This window comes from Pogoniulus pusillus, chromosome 1 (assembly GCF_015220805.1).
Source record: "Pogoniulus pusillus isolate bPogPus1 chromosome 1, bPogPus1.pri, whole genome shotgun sequence".
NCBI classification, from domain to species: domain Eukaryota; kingdom Metazoa; phylum Chordata; class Aves; order Piciformes; family Lybiidae; genus Pogoniulus; species Pogoniulus pusillus.
In genome coordinates, this window is record NC_087264.1 from 32,653,039 (window position 1) to 32,659,159 (window position 6,121).

At 42.7% G+C, this 6,121-nt stretch overlaps 1 pseudogene; it reads right to left on the bottom strand.

Moving 5' to 3' along the window:
- Window positions 1-5,109: 5,109 nt before the first annotated feature.
- LOC135181109 (U6 spliceosomal RNA) lies at window positions 5,110-5,198 on the bottom strand (annotated as a pseudogene).
- Window positions 5,199-6,121: the final 923 nt, after the last annotated feature.

The following is a 6,121-nucleotide window of genomic DNA, read 5'->3' on the forward strand; positions in this document are numbered from 1 at the left end:
AACCTCTTTACCTTCAGGCATAGGGAACATTTGGTGCTTAATTTATACCTCAGAATAATTTTTAGCCCTTGCTTTATTTTATCATTTGTTTATTTGTTTTATTACTTATTCTTGTTTATTATTATTTGTTGTTGCTGTTGTTGTTATTATTATATTTATTCTATTTATTGTTTCAGCCTTCTGCCAGTGCTCAGGATCAGTGCAAAACTTTCACTGCATCTCAGCCTTCTACCAGTGCTCAGATTCAATGCAAACCTTCCATTGTATTTCAGCCTTCTGCCAGTGCTCAGATTCAATGCAAACCTTCCATTGTATTTCAGCCTTCTGCCAGTGCTCAGATTCAATGCAAACCTTCCATTGTATTTCAGCCTTCTGCCAGTGCTCAGATTCAGTGCAACCCTTCCACCGTGTCTCAGCCTTCTACCAGTGCTCAGATTCAGTGCAACCCTTCCACTGTATCTCAGCCTTCTGCCAGTGCTCAGGTTCAATGCAAATCTTCCACTGTATCTCAGCCTTCTGCCAGTGCTCAAGATCAGTGCAACCCTTCCACTGTATCTCAGCCTTCTGTCAGTGCTCAGGACCAGTGCAAACCTTCCACTGTATCTCAGCCTTCTACCAGTGCTCAGATTCAATGCAAACCTTCCATTGTATCTCATCCTTCTGTCAGTGCTCAGATTCAATGCAAACTTTGCTCTGTATTTCAGCCTTCTACCAGTGCTCAGGTTCAGTGCAAGCCTTCCAATGTATTTCATTTTACTTTTCTTTCAAAAAGAAAAAAGAAAATGAAATTCACTTAAATCAAAGAGATTTAGAAGCTCCCACTCAAAAAAAAACAGGTAACACAAGAAACCATAAATTCCACCTCATTTCTTCTTAAAGCTGGGATGACTGTGTTCTGCAAACGTAACATAACTGTCAAAGATGATTATTAAGGCAATTAGATGAACAAACTCTAATTTTAATCATAAATCAGAAAACCAGAAAGTTACAAAAGGCTTTGGGTTCCCCCCCTAGACATGCAGCACATACATAGCTTTAAGGCTGTTGGTTTTGAAAGGGAAGTGTCTTTGGTGGGCTTGCTTTGGAATAATAGTTAGTGCTAACTGCAAGTTAAGGCTTAAGTGTGACACATTCTGAGGGTGGTTATAGTACACCATAAAGGGCAGCTTAGGACAGAGACAACTTCAGCCCATGTCTTGAAGTGACTTATTTTTACTAATCCCCTACAACAGCTGCATTATTTCAAGCTTCTCCAGAACTCATCAAGCGTGCTTTAATGAATGCCTTTCTCCAGTCCCCATTACAGTTCCCCCCATGTTTCCTGTCAGTTTCTATCATTTTGTCTTAGGTTGAATTTTTTTTTTCCCCTCTTGTGTTTCACCCGTGATTGTTTTATATTTGTTAGCTTTTGGGTTGTCTTTTTGTTGCTGTTGTTGTTTTTTGAGAGCTGCCAGGCCAGAAATACTTCTCATCTCCATAAAGGGAATTTTAAAATGCTTATTTCTTATGGCTAAACTCCCTCACATCTCCAACTTCTCTTGCAGTGTTTCTGAGAAGCAAATGTTCAAGGCAGGAATATGTGTGCTGCTCCTGCCGATGCAGCCTTTGTGGGGCAGGTATAAATGTTTCATAACTGGCTGGACAGATGTATTCAAGATGCTTCATTCTCCACTTCTCAAATCCAATGACTCCAATAGCCTGGAATCAGGAGCCATCAAAAGGTTAAAATTGCCTTTCAATTCGTTTTATTTGCTTAAAGCAATGCAACTCTATTGTGTATTAATAGGCACCCAAACCCAAAAAAAAAAAGGTTAAATGTAATGTAAGTATTAGCTACAAATGTGCTCCTCAGAGAAGAAATATCCCGTGGCTGGAGTCTGCCACATGGAAAACAGCTAACTTCCCTCACAGAAAATATAGATCTAAAAATTCAGAAAGCTACAAAAGAAAGAAACTTTTAGCAAAGTAAAAAGAAAAAAAAAAAACCACAAACCTCTCTGGAAGCTTTGGGGAGAAGTGAATGCTGTGATTGGCAACCTGCATTCTGTTCCTTTCTTTTATGTTTATGTAGACTTCTCTGCCTGCAGCCCATAAATACTGTTTGTTCAACTTCTGTTGTTATGGCAAGTGGAAGTCATGGCAAAATAAAAAAAATATATAAAAATATGTGTGATAGGCAGGAGCTGAGTAAAAGTAGCCACAAATCCTCTTCAAAACAATTCCTTAGAAAGAAAGTGCTCCAAACCTCTACTCCTCAGCCATGCTTTTCAAATTCAGATTTTTCTCATTGAGCTCCACTCCTTTAAAGGAAATTATATCAACCATAAATTGGTGCTGATAAGATTAGACCCCTTGAGCAAGAAAATGAAGGAAATCAAACCACACTGCTTTCACTTTCAATCAAGGAATAACCTTGCTAATCAGAGAATCATAGAATGGGCTGGGCTGGAAGTGATGTCCAAAGGTCATCCAGCCAAACACCCTCTGCAGTCAGCAGCAACATCCTCCACTAGATCAGGTTGCTCAGAGCCCTGTCCAGCCTCACCATGAACATCTCCAGGGATGGAGCCTCAACCACCTCCCTGGGCAACCTGTTGTAGTGTTCCAGCACCCTCACGGTGCAGAACTTGTTCCTCACACCAATCTGCCCTCCTCTCATTTCAAATCATTGCCCTCATCCTGTCCCTGCAGGCCTTTGCAAACAGTCCCTCTGAAGCCTTCTTGTAGCCCCATCAGGTCCTGGCAGGTTGCTATTAGGTCTGCTTGGAGCCTCTCTTCTGCAGGCTGCACAACCCCAACTCCCTCAGCCTGTCCTCATAGCAGAGGTGTTCCAGCCCCCTGAGCATTTTCCTGGCCTCCTCTGACCCCCTCCATCAGCTCCATGTCCTTTCTATATCAATGGCTCCAGAGCTGGACACAATACCCCAGGGGAGGTCTCACCAGAGCAAATTCAAGTCTAAATCAAATCTAGAAGCAAATGCTTATGTCTTATAAAACCTCTTTGCAAACTGTGGGAGAAAAAAACCCACAGACAGATTCTGTCAAAGGAATCCAAAAGGACATTGTGAATGAGCCCTTGTAGCTAAGAACAGTACAGAGGCTCTAATCACAGGTCCATTTATTCAGGCAGTATCCTGCCACTTCAGTGATCTGAAAGAGATGTCAGTGAAATAGTACAGGATTCTCCTTGCCCTTTGTCCTGGTTTTGCTGGGACAGAAATATAGCTATGGGCTGCAAGCCACTAACAGTTCCAAGTCAGCCAGGACAGCTGACTTCAGTTGCCCATGGCTGTATCTCAGATCAGGAACACCACACTCAGTATAAAACAAGAAGTTTGCTGTAGAGAGGGGAGCCTTCTGCTAGAGCCTTTTTCTCACCCTCTTCCTCCTCCCCCTCCTCCTCCCTCCTCCTCCTCTTCCTCCTCTTCCTCTTCCTCCTCCTCTGAAGGACTTCCCTCCTGTTTATTGTGATTGCTGTACCTTTGCTGGGCTCAGAATAACTGAACACATTTTGTACTGACGTTGGTATCAGTTTGGCTATTTCATCCAAGCTGTTTTTGTTTCAGCCTGTGGGTCATCTTCCCCTTCTCCTGATTCCTCTACTCTGCTGAGGAGGAGTCATATGGGGACAGAGCCACTGCTGTGGGTTATCCCCAGCACGGGCTAAAGGCAGACACCATTCCAGCAAGGGACTGAGAGAGCAAATGGCTGCATTGGGCTTACTTAGTGGCTGGGATTAAGCCACAACAATGATAAAAGCAAATGTATCTGACATGGCATCTAATTCCTTGACCCACACAACAAAAGCAATGCTGATGTGTCAGAGGAGAAAATGTGGCTTTTTGATTTTTGGGGGGGTTTGGGTGGTTTTTTTGAGAGGCCCTAAAAAATATAAAGAGGAAAGAAAATAATTCATTGTGAAGCAACTAGATATGAGTAAAGAAAAAGTTTAATTACATCTAAGCGTATTTGCAGTGATTCATGATGGCTATTTACATCAAATGATTTTTTAAATATTAAATGTTAAGTCCATTTAAATGTAATAACTTGTATGGCAAATTTTCATCTTTATTTCAGAGCCCTGCTATTTTAAAATTTGTCATTAGAGCTAATAAGAAATTATAGTGAAGCTACTCTGTACATTTAAATGAAGCATAAATCAATTATTGAAGCAAGGAATTTTTTCATCATTGTAATGATTATTGGAATAAATTTAATCTTGAGATGTGTCATAATGAAATCTGCAAGAGTGTAAAAGAAAAGAAATGACGTGGGCTTAATTTTAACCAAGTGCATTTAAAAGTGCTTCTTATTTGTGAAGCATTTAAGGAAACACACAAAAAAACCACAGAGTTTCCTAGGTAATGAAATATAAAATCAAGGCAAAGTTGCTCCAGGGTGCTAGAATTCTAGATCTGATTTTTTTTCCTCTGGACACAGTATTGATTGCTTCTTTTACTTTATCCTCCAGACTTCAGGATGAACTGCAGGGAATCCAAATGTCATAGAATCATTGAATATTTTGGGTTAGAAGGGACATTGAGGATCATCCAGTTCCAACCTCCCTGCCATGGGCAGGGACACCATTCACTAGCCTAGCTTGCTCAAGGTCCCATCCAACTTGGCTTTGAACACCTCCAGGGAGTGGGCATCCACAGCCTTCCTGGGCAACCTGTTCCAGTGTCTCACCACCCTCACTCTAAAGAATTTCTTCTTAATCTCCAGTCTAAATCTCCTCTCCTCAAGCTCAAAGCATTGTCCCTTGTCCCATCACTACAAGCCCTTGTCAAAAGTCCCTACCCAGCTTTCTTGTAGTCTCCCTTCAGGTACTGGAAGACTGCTCTAAGGTCTCCCCAGAGCCCTTTAGTCTCCAGTCTGAACTCACCCAATTCTTCCAGCCTGTCTTTTAATGCTCTCCTTTCTCCACCAAGAACAAGAATCATAGAATCATAGAATCAACCAGGTTGGAAGAGACCTCCAAGATCATCCAGTCCAACCTAGCACCCAGCCCTAACCAATCAACTAGACCATGGCACTAAGTGCCTCATCCAGTCTTTTCTTGAAGACCCCCAGGGACGGTGCCTCCACCACCTCCCTGGGCAGCCCATTAAAATAGAATTTGCGTGTCATCCTTGTGCAGGGGCCATGCTAATCTTCTCTGTATCGTTCCAATTTTAGTATATGTGCTGCCGAAGCAAGCTGCAACAAACAGTATTTTGGGGGCTTCAATGACACTCCCTTGAGTACTAAAAAATGCTAAGTTTTAAAATTATCAGAGACACCAGAAGTGGCAAATAAAGACTTATTCCCAAGAGCCACTAATGGAAGGACAGAGCCACATGTCCAACCCCTCCCTCCTGCCTTAATATCTATAATCAGGTTTGTGATGTGAACAGACAGACATGCACAAAGCTTGGGAAACTCAGATCTGTGTCTGTATCTCACGTAGTAGGGAATGAGAGTAGCTGTGATATGACAGCAGCATCTGACTAGTGCAGTGCTGTGAGCAGGGCAGTGCTCTGGATGCAAATCAGGTGTCCAGTGACCATTTTGTTATTCCCAGTTCTTGGCAGCCAGCTGGGAGGAGCTGTTTGGTCAGGAGAGTTAATGGCTGCGCTTTGACAAACAATCAGGCCAGGGCCAGGCACCATCAGAATTATCCCACAGTGTACTGAGGAGGTGATTATGGTATCACCTCCCATTCCCTCTGCTCCACTAATGATGCTGGTTTGGATTAGAAATGCTGTGTCCACCAGGAGCAGGGAAGTGATTGTCCCCTTGTACTTGTCACAAGCCACACTTCAAGTGTTGTGTTCAGTTTTGGGCACCTCAATACAAGAGGAATGTGGAGATACTGGAGCAAGTGCAATTCCCCTGCAATGAAGCAGGGGAAGGACCTGGAGAATAAAACTGATGAGGAGAGACTGAAAGAGCTGGGGATGATTAGTTTGAAACAGAGGAGGCTGAGGGGAGACCTCATGGCTGTCTACAACTACCTGAAAGGAGGTTGTGGAGAGGTTGTTGCTGGTCTCTTATCACAGGTAATTAGTGATAGAACAAGAGGGAACAGCCTCACACTGCACCAGGAGAGGTTTAGATTGGACACTAGAAAAAAAATGTT